This window comes from Aulonocara sp. 'chitande type north' Nkhata Bay, linkage group LG5 (genome assembly GCF_057382095.1).
Source record: "Aulonocara sp. 'chitande type north' Nkhata Bay isolate Kocher_YH1m ecotype deep benthic linkage group LG5, A_spYH_male_GT1.1, whole genome shotgun sequence".
Taxonomy (NCBI): Eukaryota; Metazoa; Chordata; class Actinopteri; order Cichliformes; family Cichlidae; genus Aulonocara; species Aulonocara sp. 'chitande type north' Nkhata Bay.
The window spans coordinates 43,501,178-43,521,030 of record NC_141348.1 but is presented as its reverse complement, the minus strand read 5'-3'; the positions used below and the strand labels follow the sequence as shown (position 1 = coordinate 43,521,030).

General features: G+C 44.6%; 1 protein-coding gene across 4 annotated transcripts in view; it reads left to right on the top strand.

Moving 5' to 3' along the window:
- Positions 1 to 284: 284 nt before the first annotated feature.
- Positions 285 to 19,853, top strand: part of pcbp4 (poly(rC) binding protein 4) — a 210,355-nt gene continuing 190,786 nt past the window's right edge. The window contains exons 1-2 of one of the 4 annotated variants that reach the window (XM_086293746.1): positions 285 to 380; positions 608 to 712. The gene's annotated coding sequence lies outside the window, so the exon portion shown is untranslated. Of the gene's footprint in view, positions 713 to 19,853 lie in introns of all 4 variants that reach the window. The other 3 variants (XM_086293747.1, XM_086293744.1, XM_086293748.1) reach the window with 3 other exon arrangements.

The following is a 19,853-nucleotide window of genomic DNA, read 5'->3' as shown; positions in this document are numbered from 1 at the left end:
AGGTCGAGGTGCAGGCTACATCCGGGACAGGTCGACAGTCTGTTGCAAGTAATTATTGTAAATTTATTGTAGAGTTTGTGTATATTTTCTTTACAGTAGGGTCACAGTAAATGTAGCTGGCATTAAATGTCCTGTGAATTCACTGCTAGGGCCCAGAGCAGTAACTCCTCCCGGTTTAATGACCTTATACCGACGCTAGATGGCAGCAGCTGGAGGCAGATGCCGAGTGTAGCAGCTTTGAATATGGAAATCAGCCCCACTAATCTCAGCTCCACACATCACAGAGTGGACTTCAGCAGCACAGTGGAGGAAGTCTGTGCGTCATACGCGAGCCTGAATGAAAACTCTGGCCGGCTTTGGTCACTGGGATCATCTTCACGGTTAGCTTCTCATCTCTTTATTTCTATGAATCAAATGTAAAGGGGGCAGTGTTTAGTCTTCAGCGACTCACTTCCATCCTGACTGGGTGGAACTGCTCTGAACACTAACTGCCTGATTTCCTGCAACAATCAATCCCACTGTTTCTAATTGGACGTGGTAGCGCCCCCTCCTCCTCTTCCTCTGCTCTCCGGTTTATTGTCACTGACATTCGGATTATTCCTCACAGCAGCAGCAGCAGCCCGCTCCTCCTCCTCGTCTCCTTCTCCGTCCGACAATGCGGGCACAAACTAAGGATTTATAATTTCTCCTTCGCTTCCTCCTCGTTTGCACGGTAAGAGAAATCTTTCCTTCCTTCCTCATCTTGTTTCGCTTTGAGCGTTTCTTTAAAATGTTTTCGTGCTGCTGAGCCACGCGCACGCGAGACCGCGCCGGGCTCTCGTGTGGACGCGCAACGCGTGAAGTGGGTTACCGGTGGGAGCTTTGGTGTTGTGCACGGGCTGTTTGACTTTAACTTGCACAGAACTGAGCGGTGTGTGTGTGTGTGTGTGTGTGTGTGTGTGTGTGTGTGTGTGTGTGTGTGTGTGTGTGTGAGAGAGAGAGAGAGACACTGCTTGCGCGCGCTGGGTGGCTCTTTGGATCCGAGCCGTTTGTTGGGAACGATCAGCGCTGGATCCGCCCCCCCCCCCCCGGTGTTTACTTCACTCACTGGACAGTCCGCGTGCCGCCGTGCACGCCTGCAGAGGTGACGGGGTCGCGCTCATACAGGATTTTTTGCCTGTGATTTGAGTAGAAATGATTGGCCGCTCTTCACAGGAGTAATCTGAGGTGGGCCCCCGGAGGCTCCACTGACCCCACTCTCATATCGACCCCTCTAATAGAAGACACTTACACCAGCACTTACACCCCCACCTACACTCCCACCATCTCCTCCAGAATTTTGGGTGGCATATGGCTGCTTCTGCTCCAAGGCTCACAGATGTTCGGTTGTTACATCAGCAGCCTTGTTTGGAGACAAGACGCTCAAACCACATCCTACCTTCTGCTTCTGTGTGTGTGTGCAGAAGTGTGTGGGTGTTAGTGTCATTATGGGGGCCTGTGGCTCAGTAATTGCTATGGTCTGATCTCGTTGTGTCCTCACTGGAGAGCTATAATCCTCAGCTGAAAGTAAGCTCACGCAGAAAGAGTCAGAGTGATCCGGGATGTATTTCAGTGGGAAATATGCAAATATCCATCTCTACAGGAGGCAGCATCTGTGGGCTCGATCTGTGATTATTCACCTTTTGCAGTGTCTGCTCTCCCGCCTTCACAGGAGGGAGAAGTGATCATGTTTTTCCCCTCAGCACTTTAGAAGCAGGTCACAGTCAAGGTATAAAGCAATAATATTCATTATATTTCTAAAACTGTGGAACAGATTCCCCCAAACAGTCCAGATGGTTAAAAATAAATAAATAAAAGTTACCGTTTGAGAAGCTGCAACATTTTCTCCCTTTTTTAAAAAAAAAAAATGTTTTGAGAAACTGCTTCAAATGTTCAGAATCAACAAACCGACAGTCCAAGCAGATTCAAACAGTTTGAGTTACACAGAAATATTAAAAGGAAACACAACAAAGCTTGGCAAAAACTGACCAAGCAGTTTATTAATGCGACGCTCAGTGTTTGCAGACAAACACTGTTGTCCCTGCTCTTGTGACTGAACCCAGTCCACGACCTTCACAAACCCCTGCAGGATAAACTGGGCCCATTAACCATCCCAGTGCTGATTAGCACTGGGATCAAAGCACGGTGACCTTCACCTTCATACGGGCTGGTTTTTGTTCACTGGGCCTCGGATGAGACTGTTGAGGTGCTGCGATACGTTTCATTGGTTGGGAAGCCCTCCATAGGAACACCAGCTTGCTTGGCTTTAGATCCTACTTCTGAAAAATGTAGATGGTTTAACTTTTTTATGAGAGATCTCCTAATGTTTTATCCACAGCGCTGACATGTTTGGCTCACCTCTCAGCTGCTGATTTACTGCTCAGTCCGATTCTCTCAGCTACGGCCGTGAGTTGTAGGTAGAAACGATAAGAAGCAGGCTGCGTGCTGTTTCACTGGAATTCGAGTGACTGCCTGATGTATTTATGTTGTATTGTTCAAAATCGAAACAAAGTTACTGTGTCAACATACGCAGTAAGACGCAGGCAATGAGATATTACAGGCAAAATCTATATTCTACAAGCATGTAAAGATATACTTTTCTTTCTGAGACTCTGGCGTTTTCATCCCGCACACGTCTCATCTGTGTTCCTCATATTTGGATTCTCTTTTGTTTCGTTTAGTTTTGAGTTTGTTCGCGGGCGTTCAGAGGCCCATCTGCAGCTCCGGCATTCCCCAAAACCCTGTGGCTTAATTTTCTGATGTAGGATAATAAAAATACTTTTGGGAACTTTTGGACTCCAAGAAAAAAAATTACAAAATGTAAATCTGACTTCAGGTTTCTTTTCTGGAAATTGATGCAAACTAGCAGACTGATCCTGCATCACCTCTGACCCATCAGGCTGTTACAATAACAGACACGTAACAAACATGGGCATGGGTAAAAATATTACATGAATCTAAATATTATTAAGGATTTTTCAGGATAAAACGTTGAATATTGTGACCGATGCTGAGCGCTGACAGCCTGCTGTTGTGGGCTTTTCTCCAGGCCTGCTTCGCAGCGGTTTGCAGCCATTTCTTTGCTGTCAGCAGAAGTAACTGTCTATTTTTGTCTTTACAAATAGCTTTTATTGAGCTCTTTAAAAGCCGCTTTATTGTGCGATGTGACAGCAGCGCAGTGAACTCGTGTCAGTCTGCGGGCCTCACATTTACAGAATACGAGGCCAGTTTCCGGTGAGAACATCAGTCTTCTGCCTGCTTTATCTTCACTGCTGCTTTCTGCTGGATTAGTCGAGGATGTCGAGCGATGCCTTTTCAGTCTGGCGTGGCTGATCGTGGTATCGCACACTCACAGATGGTCCAGAGACGGCTTAAAAAGTTGTCAGATCAGCTCTGATGCGCCGACAAACTAGTGCAGCGCGTCGGACGTAACGAAGGACAACAGCTGGCGGCGCTTTCAGAAATCTGGCTTTGAAATCTCGCGTCATGTGATTGAGTTTGTGTTTTAAATGATACGTGCACAACAAATCAACAAGACACGTGTCTTACGGATACTACAAACGCCTCTATTAGTCCAAAAATCCTTTGATTAGATGTTCATTTTTATGCACAGCACTGTGGGTGTCGCAGCGCGCATTCATTTCAACAAAAGTCTGAGATCTTTTTTCTTTTCTTTGGAAAAAAACCAAAAAATCTTTGGATTCAAATTAAACATGTAAGAAAACCACTCAGAGTAAATTATTCCATTTAAATGTTTAAAATTGTTTTCATCATCGACTCTCTAAAGTAACACCAAAGAGGCTTTTTATAAACATCTTTATTTGAATATTTAAATATGAGCATCACTAACGCACCACAGTATTTATTCATCTACAAAGAACGAACGGACCCTTTTAAAATGCATACAAACGCAACTAAACTCTAAATGAGGCAGTAAAATGTGAGACGTTTGCATCGAGATTTTAAATGATCTCAGTCAGGCTCCAGGTGATGACATCACCACCTTGAACGGGAAATGCAGTTTTCCATTGGCTGCTGCTGGCGTGACCGTGGATCAACCGTGAAGCCGAGCTCGGGTGGTTGTGGGGGGGTTCTCCTGCAGATCCCGGGACGCACGTTTTGTTTTTGTGGAACTAACGGTGTGGGGATGTCTGCTTACTGATGGTGACCGTGACGGCTGCGTGGTGACTCTGTGTCGAGCTTACGTGCTCTCTGTGCCTGAACTCGTGAATATGTTGTTATTATTATTATTATTATTATTTTTTTAAAGTTGTTGGTTTTTTTTTTTTTAATTTAACCAAAATAATCCCAACATGAGCCCAGAGAATGGGAGGACTTTGAGCTCTGGAGAAACGAAGCAGACCTGCTGGTTGTTGGCGTGTTGCGTTGGAAGCTTTGCAACTGTGAAATGTTCAAAACCCTGATGCATCATGAAAAAACCAGAGATGAGGATCCACCATCAGCCACACAACGATGATTCTCCATGATTTATTTATTATCTTTGGCCCTGAAACTTGGTCCCGTGAGCCTCTCGGCTGTGGACGTCAGATCTTTGCAGCTCCTCCCTCTGTAGCCTGTGGTGATGTCACCCTGTGCTTTGTGACCAATCAACGATTTCTTGTAAACATACTGAACTCTTTATCAGAATTTTAACTATTTATGAACATGCTGCACATTTATTCATGTGCATCATCACGAAACGACAATAATTCATTGAAAGGAGAAAGAAAATAAATAAATATCGATAAATTAATACTAAATGATTTTCTTTTCATGTTTATCTAGAAGCTTTAAATTTTACAAAACCTAAAAACACAGAAAAATGAACGTTTTGGACGTTAGCTGTGTGACGTAAACACAACCGAAATGTGGGCCAGAATTGAATTTTACTCTGTCTGAACACAATTCAGTTTTATTGATACATCACAACAACATATATTTTATATCCAGTCGTTCAGTCTGACGTCACTAGCCGTGTCTGGGTCTAAACTCCGCTGCAGGTCCATATATCAAACGATCACTGTGGCATTACTGAGAGTTGAAAAACTGTCTAAAGTCTTTCATCTTTAATAAAATGATCAGCGTTCTGCTCTACCAGGTGTAACAATTGAGTTTAACATCCAGGCATCCATGAAAATGGAATTTATGACATTTAACGGAGTTAGAAGTTAGCATGGAGTTAGCTCGCTAGCTTCTATCTAAATACAATATAGCATGTCCTGACTGCAGGGTTTTGGAAACAAATTAAAACGTACAGCTCTGCTATCACTTCCAACATAAATGAAGACAAAGCTAAACAGCAGTGACATTTGTAGGGTTACTGAAGTTGGGCTAGCTGGTATATAATGATGTGCTACGTGACCGCTAGCGACACAGCTATGTTAGCATAATATAAACAAGCTAACTTTTTTTCCACTGGATAAAAGTTAACGTGAGTGTTCTCGGTGGTCAGGAACAAATGTAATCGCATGGCAGGATGCTGTAAAAGGACCAAACTTCAGCCAGGAGAACAACAACAAACAGTGAAATGTGGATTATTAAATATTAGGTCTCTCTCCTCCAAGTCTCTGTTAGTACATGACTTAATAATTGATCAACAAATTGATTTACTCTGCCTTACAGAAACCTGGTTGCAGCAGGATGATTATGTTAGTTTAAATGAATCAACACCCCCGAGTCATTCTAACTACCAGAAACCTCGAAGCACAGGCCGAGGGGGCGGTGTGGCAGCAATTTTTCACACCAGCCTGTTAATTAATGAAAGACCAAGACAGACTTTTAATTCATTTGAAAGCCTGATGCTTAGCCTCGTCCACCCCAGCTGTAAAACTCAGAAACCAGTCTTACTTGTTATCATCTATGGTCCACCTGGGCCTTACACAGAGTTTGTCTGATTTCTCAGACTTTATATCTGATTTAGTTCTGAGCTCAGATAAAATAATTATTGTGGGTGATTTTAACATCCATGTAGATGCTAAAAATGACAGCCTCAACATGGCATTTAATCTTTTATTAGACTCAATTGGTTTCTCTCAAAATGTAAAAGAACCCACCCACCACTTTAATCACACTCTAGATCTTGTTTTAACATATGGCATAGAAACTGAACATTTAACAGTGTTTCCTGAAAACCCTCTGCTGTCTGATCATTTCCTGATAACATTTACATTTACAATAATTGATTACACAGCAGTGGAGAGTAGACTTTATCAAAGTAGATGTCTTTCTGAAAGCACTGTAACTAAGTTTAAGAATATAATCCACCCACTGTTATCATCTTCAATGCCCTGTACCAACACAGAGCAGAGCAGCTATCTGAACGCTACTCCAACAGAGGTCGATTATCTTGTTAATAATTTCACCTCCTCACTACGTACGACTCTGGATACTGTAGCTCCTGTGAAAACTAAGGTCTCTAATCAGAAGTACCTGACTCCGTGGTATAATTCTCAAACACGTACCCTAAAGCAGATGACTCGTAAGCTGGAGAGGAAATAGCGTGTCACAAATTTAGAGGATCATCATTTAGCCTGGAGAAAAAGTTTGCTGCTTTATAAGAAAGCCCTCCGCAAAGCCAGAACATCTTACTATTCATCACTGATTGAAGAAAATAAGAACAACCCCAGGTTTCTCTTCAGCACTGTAGCCAGGCTGACAAAAAGTCAGAGCTCTTTTGAGCCAACCATCCCTTTAACCTTAACTAGTAATGACTTCATGAACTTCTTCACAAATAAAATTTTTATCATTAGAGAAAAAATTACCAGTAATCATCCCACAGATGTAATATTATCTACAGCTACTCTTAGTACCATTGATGTTAAGTTAGACTCTTTTTCTCCAATTGATCTTTCTGAGTTAACTTCAATAATTACTTCCTCCAAACCTTCAACGTGTCTTTTAGACCCCATTCCTACAAAACTGCTCAAAGAAGTCCTGCCATTAATTAATTCTTCGATCTTAAATATGATCAACCTATCTCTAATGATCGGCTATGTACCACAGGCCTTCAAGCTGGCTGTAGTTAAACCTTTACTCAAAAAGCATCTCTAGACCCAGCAGTCTTAGCTAATTATAGGCCAATCTCCAACCTTCCTTTCATATCAAAAATCCTTGAAAGAGTAGTTGTCAAACAGCTAACAGATCATCTGCAGAGGAATGGTTTATTTGAAGAGTTTCAGTCAGGTTTCAGAGCTCATCACAGCACAGAAACAGCTTTAGTGAAGGTTACAAATGATCTTCTTATGGCCTCTGACAGTGGACTCATCTCTGTGCTTGTCCTGCTAGACCTCAGTGCAGCGTTCGATACTGTCGACCATAATATCCTATTAGAGCGATTAGAACATGCTGTAGGTATTACAGGTACTGCACTGCAGTGGTTTGTATCATATCTATTTAATAGACTCCAAGTTGTGCATGTAAATGGAGAGTCCTCTTCACACACTGAGGTTAATTATGGAGTTCCACAGGGTTCAGTGCTAGGACCAATTCTGTTTACATTATACATGCTTCCCTTAGGCAGCATCATCAGAAGACATAGCATACATTTTCACTGTTATGCCGATGACACCCAGCTCTATCTGTCCATGAAGCCAGATAACACACACCAATTAGTTAGACTGCAGGAATGTCTTAAAGACATAAAGACCTGGATGGCCGCTAACTTTCTGCTTCTTAATTCAGATCAAACTGAGGTTATTGTACTCGGCCCTGAAAATCTTAGAAATATGGTATCTAACCAGATTCTTCCTCTGGATGGCATTACCTTGGCCTCCAGTAACACTGTGAGGAACCTTGGAGTCATTTTTGACCAGGACATGTCCTTCAACGCACATATTAAACAAATATGTAAGACTGCTTTCTTCCATTTGCGCAACATCTCTAAAATTAGAAATATCCTGTCTCAGAGTGACGCTGAAAAACTAGTTCATGCATTTATTACTTCCAGGCTGGACGACTGTAATTCATTATTATCAGGATGTCCAAAAAACTCCCTGAAAAGCCTTCAGCTGATCCAAAATGCTGCAGCAAGAGTCCTGACAGGGACTAGAAAGAGAGAGCATATTTCTCCTGTTTTGGCTTCCCTTCATTGGCTTCCTGTTAAATCCAGAATTCAAAATCCTGCTCCTCACATACAAGGTCTTAAATAATCAGGCCCCATCTTATCTTAATGACCTTGTAGTACCATATCACCCTATTAGAGCTCTTCGCTCTCGCTCTGCAGGCCTACTTGTTGTTCCTAGAGTATTTAAAAGTAGAATGGGAGGCAGAGCCTTCAGTTTTCAGGCCCCTCTTCTGTGGAACCAGCTTCCAGTTTGGATTCAGGAGACAGACACTATCTCTACTTTCAAGATTAGGCTTCAAACTTTCCTTTTTGCTAAAGCATATAGTTAGGGCTGGACCAGGTGACCCTGAATCCTCCCTTAGTTATGCTGCAATAGACTTAGGCTGCCGGGGATTCCCATGATGCATTGAGTTTTTCCTTTCCGGTCACCTTTCTCGCTCACTATGTATTAACAGACCTCTCTGCATTGAATCATATCTGTTATTAACCTCTGTCTCTCTTCCACAGCATGTCTTTTATCCTGTCTTCCTTCTCTCACCCCAACTGGTCGCAGCAGATGGCCGCCCCTCCCTGAGCCTGGTTCTGCCGGAGGTTTCTTCCTGTTAAAAGGGAGTTTTTCCTTCCCACTGTCGCCAAAGTGCTGCTCATAGGGGGTCATATGATTGTTGGGTTTTTCTCTGTATCTATGAAGCGCCTTGAGGCGACTTTTGTTGTGATTTGGCGCTATATAAATAAAATTGAATTAAATTGAATTGAACTGAGATAATCCATCCACAATACGAGGTTAGTCATTCATGTACTGCTGCATGGGCTGGGCTGTAGTTACATCCTAAGGTTTTAAAAACTGAGCTTAAATAAATGATTAGTGGTAATAAAAGCCGAGGGAGGTCAACAGTGATCACTGACTGTTTTAGGAGCTTTTTGAGATTAAATAGAAGAAAATACAAAACATTAAACATGTTAACAACACAAAAGCCATATTAAACGCAGACTACTTTAGGCCCGCAAGTAGGATTCGTCACGTCATCACTTAACGACCGGATTGTAAGGTTAACCCTGCAATAACACATACAGAGAAAAACCCAACAATCATATGACCCCCTATGATCAAGCACTTTGGTGACAGTGGGAAGGAAAAACTCCCTTTTAACAGGAAGAAACCTCTGGCAAAACCAGGCTCAGTGAGGGGCGGGGCCATCTGCTGTGATTGGTTGGGGTGAGAGAAGGAAGACAGGATAAAGACATGCTGTGGAAGAGAGACAGAGATTAATAACATATATGATTCAATGCAGAGAGGTCTATTAACACATAGTGAGTGAAGAAGAAACACCCAGTGCATCATGGGAATCCCTCAGCAGCCTCGTCTCCGAAAACGTCGGAGTGCTTTTGAAAATATGCGGTGTCTTGATAAACTGAGCAGATATTTGAGGTTTACACAGCTACATTCTTGCCTAAAATGTGTGTTAAAAGTTTATTTTGTGACCCAGAAAGAATAATAAGAGTAATATTAAAACTAACTAGCTGCCGCCATTGTTGGAAACTGAGCTGTGCTGAGCTATGAATTCTGGGACACAGCTTCTTCTTCTACGGGGTTTAACAGCTGGCATCCTTGTACATGCAGTGCTGCCATCTTCTGTTTCAGTCCGTTATTACACTCTTAAATCCTGCTACTTATTCCTGCGTCTTTTGGGATCTTACAAAGCTTCAAACGACACGTCGACGCTTTTGATAGTCGACGTAATCGTGACTAGTCAACTAATCGTGGCAGCCCTACTGTTAACACATAGTGAGTGAAGAAGAAACACCCAGTGCATCATGGGAACCCCCGGCAGCCTACACCTATAGGGCTTTGGAGCGTGATGTCAGCATAACTGAGGGAGGATTCAGGGTCACCTGATCCAGCCCTACCTGTACACTCTGTAAGAACACCGAGCCACCTGCGTGTGTTAGCATTAATCGACGCTGGATGCTAAACCTATTTTTGTGTTCACCTCTAATGTGAGGGAGAGCTTACATGGCGTTGTTGGAAACCAACCAGCTGGATGAGGATGAGTGTAGCTGATAGTTGGAATACTTTAAGAATTTCCCATGAAGTCCAACAATCTCTCACATTTAGTTTTCCTGGTCCCTGCATAGCGGCGCCGCTGACCCAGCTGCCCTCAATCGGAGTCGGCGAGCTAGTCGTTCATCTCTGGTTGGTGGTGTCAGGAGAATCTCAGCTGATGGGTTTTCAGGATTCACACAAAGCGAGCTGGAATATTTTTAACTCTTGCCAAAGCAGCTTTGCCTCTGATCGTGTCACCTCATATGAATTAGTGTCAGCTCATCTCATTTCTTAGACTCGGCGTGTAATGCAGCACTGCAATGCCGTCAGAGTCCAAGTGTTCAGTCATGTCTGTACAACCGTCAGTTCAGAACTCAGCAGAGAACGAGTGAAGAGCAAAGCTGGAGCCGGAGAATGTGGCTTATTGTTTTAAAACAAAACTAATTATGAGGAGCCTCGTAATAACTTGATGATGTTTAGCGTTAAGCTGCAGCTTTTAGCCGAACGTGACAGAAGATGCAGTTTGACAGATTTCGTCTGGCTGTTCTTCCCGTCTGTACAGCGCACTCGAGTTAAAGCGGCCTCGCTCTCGGTGCACGGCGTGCTCCCACTCAGTCACTCAGTCAGCCAAACACTGCCGGCTGCATATCAACCAGCCACATCAAACGGCCCAGTGATGCTGCCGCTCCGTCCTCGCTGAGCTTTAAAAGGAGTTTAATCTGGACTCTGCTGTAGATGGGTGAGCGTCGCCTGTGTGCGCGTCCCAGGGAGCGCGCTCGGAGCGAGAGGGGTGGAGATTTTAGGAAGCATACTTGCATTTCAAAGTAATGGGCTATTTATAGGGCAGACAAACAGAGTGAGAGAGAGCGAGGGGGGGGGGGCAAAGCGTCCACTGCCTGTGGCCTGTTGTTGTTAGTAGGGCTGGGCGATATGACCCAAAATTCATATCTCGATATTTTTTAGCTGGATGGCGATATAAGATATATATCTCGATTTTTTTTTTTTTAAGCCATAAGTTAAGAACAAAAAGAGAGTTCTTAGTCACACTGTGTCCCAGATGTCAAACGGGCACTTTTATTTACATACAGCGTAGATATTACTCAAAAATAAATTATCAGCATTTATTAAATAATCATGGTCCATAAATAAAAGAAAACAATGTTGTTTTTGTGCATAACAAAAAGCTCACAATTGTGCAGTCAAAATGTAAACTAATAGACGCTGAGCATAATAACAAAGAGACAGATTTCACAGCTGCACCACGTCTCTGAACAGGTGCCATTTGTGGTCCTTATACACACACAGTACGTATCACTCCGCGAGGCTCCTCCTCTGTAGCCGTAATTCTCCGACAATCCATCAAGCGGTGCAGCTCCGTAGCTTAGCAAAGTCATATTAAAACATTTTTTGACAGATTGCTGAGCGCTGTGTACCACATAAAATCGGTTCGCGGTCAGTAAGCACAACCAGAATTCATACATAAGGCGCACTGTCGATTTTTGAGAAAAGGAAAGGATTTTAGGCCGTGCAGCCCCTCTGGGCTGCATGTCGTTAGCGCGGTTAGCTCGCTAACACGTTGACGCCATCCAGCCCCACGCACGGTAACTCGCTAACGGAGATTTTCCGCTTTCATCTTGTCATTGCCTGCAGGTGAAGCTATGGGGGAGTTGTGTTCAGTGCAGGAGAGGCGAGGCCGAGTAGCGTTGCGTAGAGACAAAAGTGGACGAAAGAGAGGCAAACCTGCGGCTCCACAAGTATAATTATAACGTAACATAGACTATATCGATATAAACGATATTGTCACATCTTATATCTCGTATGAAAATATATCGATATTTTTTAAAAACTCGATATATCGCCCAGCCCTAGTTGTTAGCATCGAGGAATGCACCAGTGGCTGTGTGTAAGGGTTGCAGCCACAGCGTGTATGTTTTAGTCGCAGTGATTAGACTGTGCGGACACAGTCACAGACATGCACGTTTCTGGGGATCATGCTAATTTATGCTGTTGCGATGGAGTTGAAAGGTGACAGCGAGCTCTCGGGCCTAAAGCTGGCTGATGCAGCGTGTCTGTTTGTGTATTTCTAATTGCAGAGAGTTGATTTCATGTGCGTTTGTTACCTCGCTGCGTGCGTGGAACCAATCGGAGAGAAGACTCTGTGATCATCAAAGGTGCAGATATGGATCGTGCAGGGCAGCCGTGGCCCGAGGCTGACCACGTGGCTTCTGGGATGCGTAAACAAATTAACCCGGCCTGCTTTGTGTGCGAACACGTGAACGAACAGGGAGGTAGTTGAATCGCTGGATGTGCGAGTGCGTAAAATGTCAGGGCCGCTCGCTGTTTTCCATGAAATCCACGGCCCGGGAGAATCCACGGGAAACACTGATCGCTTAATTTTTTTCTGATTAAATCCACAAAAGTCCTGAGGGGGAAAGAGAGCTCTGAGACGACAGACGACGAGGGCAGCAAACGCTCGAGCTGCGTGTGCTGTAACGAGATGTTCCCTCCGCAGCACACGCATGTCGGCACCGTGTGTGTCAGAGGAGCTGCTGCTGAGTGAATCCAACCTCATGATCTGAATTCAGTCACAGTAACAGGACTGAGCGTGAGGTGGACTCTGAGGGGACAGTGAGGTTAGCAGGTTACATCCAGAATAACTGAGGAACTGTGTGAAATTAAACAGATGAACCAGAAAAAGGGAAAAAGCATGTTGAGATTCTCAAGAAAAAAGATTTTCTGAATCCACGTTTCTTGGAGGACTTTGGTGTGGTCTCCGACTCTGCATACACCCAAGAGGCAGCATCGCCGCACCGCCCTGCAGCTCACTGCGATATGCTGGTCTCTCTCATCCTGCCCCCCTCTCCCAGTCACTGTATATGGACCGATGGGTAAGAGTAGCAGTGATGAGTGCACTGTTTGCAGTTTAAGAAGACTCTGCGTGGACTGCTCGGCTTGGAAAAGTGTGCTTTTTCTTTTTTAAGCATCTGGTAAATAATGGAAAATGTTGACCCGCCTCGGGGCGTACTCTTTCCATTCCACTGAAAGGTGAAGAGGATAAGATCTCTACGCTCGTTGATACTCAACATTCGGACACGTTGCTTTGACACACAGCACCTACCAGGTTAATCTGCTGAGGAGCAGCTCACAGAACACGACTGAGAGCCCGCGTCGACTCGGCCAATCCAGCCGCCCGTCTGAAACGCAACGAGCCCGACCGTCACAACCACGGTGAGACTCACAGGAATCAAAGGAGCCACTGCTAAAGTCCTGTGTTTGTGTCCCAGTGGGTGAGAGCGGTCTGGGGGGGTCACCAAAAGCATATCTGCAGTGTTGGACATCAGGCTGAAAGATAGAGGGATTCCTTTCATTAACATCTCACCCTGCAGATGTCTTTCACTCCAATATTTTCTTTTTCACTTTGAAAAGATGTCCGGAGCTTTGTGCTCAGACAATTTCTTTTAAAGTCTCTTAAGACCTGCCGTGGACCACCTGTGTAATATTAAACAGCAGAAAGACAAAGTTTGAGTCTCTCTGGTGGATTTAGTGACGCATTCAAGAACCGAAGAATCAGATATTTCTTTCAGGACTAAAGTTTGTGTCTCGCTCTAACAGAAGGAGAATGTTGTCGTGTGCATTGACAGCTCGATATGAAACCTTGTTGTACTGAAACATGTTGTTCTCGTGCGTCACTTTTCACACACAAACCTTTTTATTTGCATTTCCTCATTTTATGGATTCTTTTAGTTTTCATGAAGCTGAGGTGACTCGATTGTCACATTTTTCTTATGACTTCTTCACGTGCAGAAATGTGCGTTTGAGGCCGTTACCTGCTGCGAGTGTCATAAACGTACAGAAACAAAGAGCGGAGCTGAACTTGGAGGCTCTGTGTCGGAGCTTTTAATGACGTTGCTTGCACTGCAGGGGTTTCTTGAGGAAACGCTTTATCGTTTTTCCTCGACTCCACTTAAAGAAATTCATCTTTCAGAAGCGTGACGCTGTAGGATCTTGTGGGGTAAACACACTCGCATCGATTTGTTTCTTTTTTTCCCAACACAAAGCTTCCTTGGACGAGCAAAGCTCCGTGTTTGGGTGCTTTAAACTTTATTTTACCATCCAAGTATTTCCAGGCTTTTATCTGGAATCCAGGACATGAGCTTTGATGTCGATGCCCACCAAGTCTCCTGTGTATCGTCTGTGCTGCAAACTTTAGTGGCCTTCTACCTCAGAAAAGCCCCCAAAATTGTGCTCTCTTCTTTAACCTAACCTGTTTTTAAAGGGTGAGCATTGGCTTTGCTCTGTTCTTTGCTTTCTTTCACACAGGTGGAGGTGGCAGCAGAGGTGTGTGAGGGTTTCAGATGTAGCTTTATTGCAGGAGGGTTCGTCTCCCTGGTTGAAGAACAGAAATTTGATAATGTTCACGCACAACCTGCATCACAAAAAGTGTAACGCAGCATATTCGTGAATTCAGACACAAACATTATGAAGTAGAACAAGGAGTCAGAAATAGATCAGACAGCTTCAGACTGAGGTTCTGGGCTCTGCAGCAGGAGTCTGACAGCAGCGGGTGTCGTGGGATAAAACGGCTGCTTTCTTTCTTGTTTCTCATCATCACGGGCCAGACACCGTCACTATTCTGACATCTTTGCCGGAGCTGCATTGCAGTAAATAAAGGTGAACGTTGGAGAAGTAAAGGGGAGATTTGTTGGTTTTTGAAAGCACAGCTCTGTCACAGAGTGACTCACAGAAATAAGAGGTGTCAGTAAAAGCTGTGGGCATCTGAAGAGAAAATGCACAATAAACTCATTACATTTGGATGATCTCATATTCAAGGTCATCTTCTCGGGCGTGTTCAGACAGGTCGTACACTGTGTGCTCTGTGGCTTCAAACTTGCTTAAAGGGCGGCTGTGGACTTCTCCTACAAAGCCACCCACCCGTGTGGAGGATCACGGCTGGTGATGAGTTTCCACACCTGAAGGTTTGTTCACCAGAATTTGTATAGCACTTTACTAGTCCCTAAGGAAAGCACTTTAGGGTAGCCACAGCCACCCTGGGGCGGAGGCAAGGCTGCCGGACACTGGCGCCACCTGGCCCTCTGACCACCACCAGTAGGCAACGGGTCGTTGCCCAAGCACACAACGACCGAGACTGTCGGAGCCGAGGCTCGAACCGGCAACCTTCCGATTACAAGACGAACTCCCAACTCTTGAGCCACGATCGCCCCACAGAAGGGACAGAAGGGTTTGACGTGCTGGAGGAAATCTAACATGCAAACAGAGGAACAAGTGCAGGGAAGCAAAACAGTGTCGTCTTTGTACTGCCAGCTTTACTTTCTCCCTTTAGTAGCTTTGCATTCTTGATTGTTGTGTGCGTGTGTGTGTGTGTGTGTGCGTGTGTGTGTGTGTGTGTGTGTGTGTGTGTGTGTGTGTGTGTCTGTGCGTGTGTGTGTGTGTGGTATATAAATATACTAAAATACTCTTTTCTGGCATCGTTGTTTTATACTCAATTGTATAAAGCATTTGTGCTCTGATTTTATTTGATTGTATAAAGTATTTTATTTTGTTCTATTGTGTACAGTTGTGTACATTATCTATTGATAACTTATTCCAGTGTTTTTCTAATTTTCCATGTAACTTCGAACTGTCCACTGCTGTAACAAAACAAATTTCCCACGCGTGGGACTAATAAAGCTTATCTTATGTTATGTCATCTTATCTTAAGCCAAGCTTTCCATCTTTCGTGTGTTTTTACTCAGTCACACCAGCCCTCTGCATGTCCTCCTTCACTACACCCATGAATCTTCTCTGAGCTCTTCTCCTCCTGCCTGGCAGCTCCATCTTCATCATCCTTTGTCCATCACATCCACCCTCCCTCCTCTGCACATGTCCAAACCCTCTCAGCCTCTCCTCTCTGTCCCTCTGATGGACTCATTTCTGATCCAAGCTGCTCAGTGAACATCTGAACATCTTCAGCTCGGCCTCCACCCTCTCCCAGCCACCACAGCAGCTCTCACCACCATCTTTAAACCTTGCTGCTCTCCTTCTGTCCCAAACCACCCCTGACACTCGTCTCCACCCGCTCCACCCTGCCTGCACTCCCTTCTTCACATATTTTCTTGACCGTGGGTATTTAAACTAATCAATCTTCATTAAATCTACTCCTTGCATGACTCATTCAAACACATATATTCTGTCTTGTATCTACCAACTTTCTTTCCTCTTCTCTACAGTCCACACCTCCCAGGTCCCTCACAGACTTCTCCCTCATAAAGCACATTTTAGATTTCTACTAATGGCTCTGAAGAAGTCAGCTGTGGTGAAATCGGTGCAGAGAAGAAGTCGATTGATTTCAGTCGGGTGTGGTCTCTCCGGTCTATCCTGTTCATCTTTTGTTTCCGCCCAGAAAACTGACAGAAAACGCTTGAAAATGTATTTAGTAACAGGGAAGCAGCTTTTACAGTTTTGTGTTTGGTGTTTTCATCCGACTACGCCCCCCTCCACCACACTTCTTCCAGATTTGATTGCTCCACCTTCTCTGGGGTGAAAATTGGGACTTTGCTGTCCAGTTTGAGGTTGCAGTAAACTGAGTATGAAGCAGGTTTTGGACTTGCTGTGTCATAAAACCTCCTGATTAGTCAGTAATAATAACGCACAAGCCATCCTTGAAAAGCACAGATAGCAGTTTCTCTATTCTCAGATGCATTTTGGGAAATGTAGGCTGTACGGTGAGCCCTAACTGGCAGCAAGAACAAAGTGTCAGAACGGCGCACATCACAGTGACTAGCATGCACAGTGACACCGAACATGATGCGGTTATAACAGCATAATAGCATTATTGTGCAGTAATGTAACACTGGCCGAAGTGTGGAACACGATGTCACACATGGAAACAATCACAGCTCTGCTCCGAGCGCTGCGTCGTGTTGCTGCTACAATACGTCGCATTATTCCAACTTCCAGGCAGACCTGCAGCTAACATCCAGCCCTCTGCTGAAGAATGGGCGCCTTGTTCACATCAGCAGAGCGCCAGGACAACAAAATATTTTCCACAGATGCCCTCTTACATAAGCTGTCCCTCCTTTTTATTCTTCTTCTTCCTTCTCTTCCTCACAGAAATCGAGGTCAGCGTTAATTGAAATTCAGACACCTATTAATTAGTGAGTAGACTTCTTTCTCCCGCTGTCTCCTTTCCAGCCCTTGTCTTTGTCTCGCCGTTTCATAACCGCTCCTCTCTGTTCTTTTTCTTTTCTACCTCCTCACTCCTCCTCTAGCTGCTCTCATTCCCTCACTTTCAGGCCTCTCTTGATGATTGCCACTTTCGTTCGGCTCCTCAGATCAAGCCGTTTCGGTTGACGTCTGTGCACGCAGCTTTGAACAGCCGCTCTCTTCGGGGAGTTTCGCGAGTCGCTCTCCTCTGGGATGATGCTGGCTGCGGATTAATCGGCATCCAGTCCAAATCGCTTTCTCAAGCTGCGATCCGCTGGTTATTTATGAGACAGCCAGTCAGCTTGTTGTCAAGCAATTTGTTAATTAAAGGAACTCTGGTGGACTGAGAGATTAAAGTCAAGTGACGGGAAATATTGCCGGTGGAAGTGATTATTCTGCTGACTGAGCCGCTGACCTGCAACCATTTCTCATTCCTGTTTAGTGCTCAGGCTTTGCAGAAGGGATTTTAAAGTCAAAATCATCGATTGTTGATCTTGATTTAAGCTTTGATATGTTTTTACTAGTGAACCTGATAACAGTCACCGTGCTGCCGTCTGACTGCTCTGTGCAGAAGTGTGGTTTTCGTGTTAGATATTAAACCATCCTTCCTGCAGGCTGCTGTTCAGCAGGTTTGTTTCTGAGGATGATTGAACAGTTTGCTCTTCAGTTTTTACCTCAGGACAGATTAGGACAGCAGGTTGTTCTGGTCTTAATGACCAATCAGCTTTGCCTTTCATGGCCATGAAGACCAAACATTCGATTTTAATACATCAGTCAGTTTTGATTGTAACCTGCCCATTTTCCCCTTCCAGCGGCAGACAGCACGGGTGGTTTGCTTGGATGGCAGACGGCTGCATGGGTGTGTATTGTGCTTCACTGTCTTGTCAGTACAGACGTGAGAAACTGGAACAATTTCTGCATTTCAGAGTGAAGCGAAGGTCACTATGTGTCAGAACGTTAGCTTCAACGGTCTGAAATATCACCCAGCTCGATGATGAGGTGAAAGAGTGAGGCGATGTTCACAGTTGTGGTTGTGGTAGTAAACCATTAGGGGTGCAACGATACTCGTATCGATATTGAACCGTTCGATACAGTGCTTTCGGTTCGGTACGCATATGTATCGAACAATACAACATTTGTAATTTATTTTATCAACTTTCCTTCTGACGATGCTGTCTGTGTTGAGCGCTCAGTGGGTCTGCACTCGACAGTACAGCCTAGGCGGAGTAGTCGAACTCAGATTCACTGAGCGCAGTGCAAGCTAGCGAGACAGAAGCTAAGCTCGTTGCAACATGGCAAACTGAACCTCCCCCACCCTCATTCAGATCTGGCCTTTGGAACTATTTTGGTCTTCATGTGACGTATGACCCTGAAGGTAAGCGCGTCATGGACTAAAGTAAAACAGGATGTCGGATGTGCCACGCAATGCTCAATTACATGGGTGGGAGCTAGTGTGTTAGCGCAGTTAGCTCATTAACGTGTTGGCCGTCCAGCCCCACGCACGGGGCGATCGGCGGTAGCTCGTTAACGGAGATTTGCCGTGTTGTGGCGTTAACGTCATTTCAGATTTACGCTGACAGCACTAGTGGGAACACAACGAATATGACTGCACATTTACTCCGACATCATCCTCGTGCAAAGACAAGTGGAAGCAGACAAAAACAACAAGCAAGCATGCTACAAACTTTACTCGAGTCATTTAGACAGCCGTTAGCACAGGATTCTCCTTATGGGACCTGATATGTTTAATATGCTGCTGAGAATATAGCCCAGAAGAAGCGCCTCTACCTGCTGTGTTCCAGCTACATGCTAACCAAGCATGCTAGCTGTCAGATTTGGCCCTGCAGCTCTGATGACTCATGAAAAATGTGGATGGTAACATGTTAAGTTAGTTTGGCTCCGGGGGGTGTAGATGTCCGCTTTAGTGTCTGACTTAAATGAGTCTAATTAGAGCTGAGAGGAGGGGACTCCCCGCCTCCTGTGTTTGACGGCGTGGGACTACCTCCCCTTCACCTGTGACGGGGAGGTACAGGTGAAGGGGAGCAAAGCTCGATGGAAGTTTTCTGAGGTGTTGCCAATGTGATGGGGTTGGTGATTATTCATAGTTCTGTCTAATGGCTTGTATGAACCTCTTTCCTCCATCACACCTGTTGCACGTTCAGACATGCTGAGATTTTGGCTTTCGAGGAAATTTCCTGGAAAATGCTGATGCTTCCTCTGGCAGCGTAATTTCAATTAGCTTAAGGGGAAATCTTTTGATCCAAAGGTGGAATATTTTCCGTTTACTGCCAATCATTATTGTTGAAAAGAGAGAATCAGAGAATGTTTAAACGTTTAATAATGAATCTGTTATTATGAAACAGCTGCCAGCACGTTAATAAGTGCTCCATTTTTGTGGGACCAGCTGACCGGAGTGAAGCTCGTAGCTTTCAACAGGCTTTCTGTGTCGTATCAGGAGTTTATCATTACTGTCAGTATTTCCTCTGTAGCAAACACACAGCAGCAATAACTGCTGGTATGAAGAGA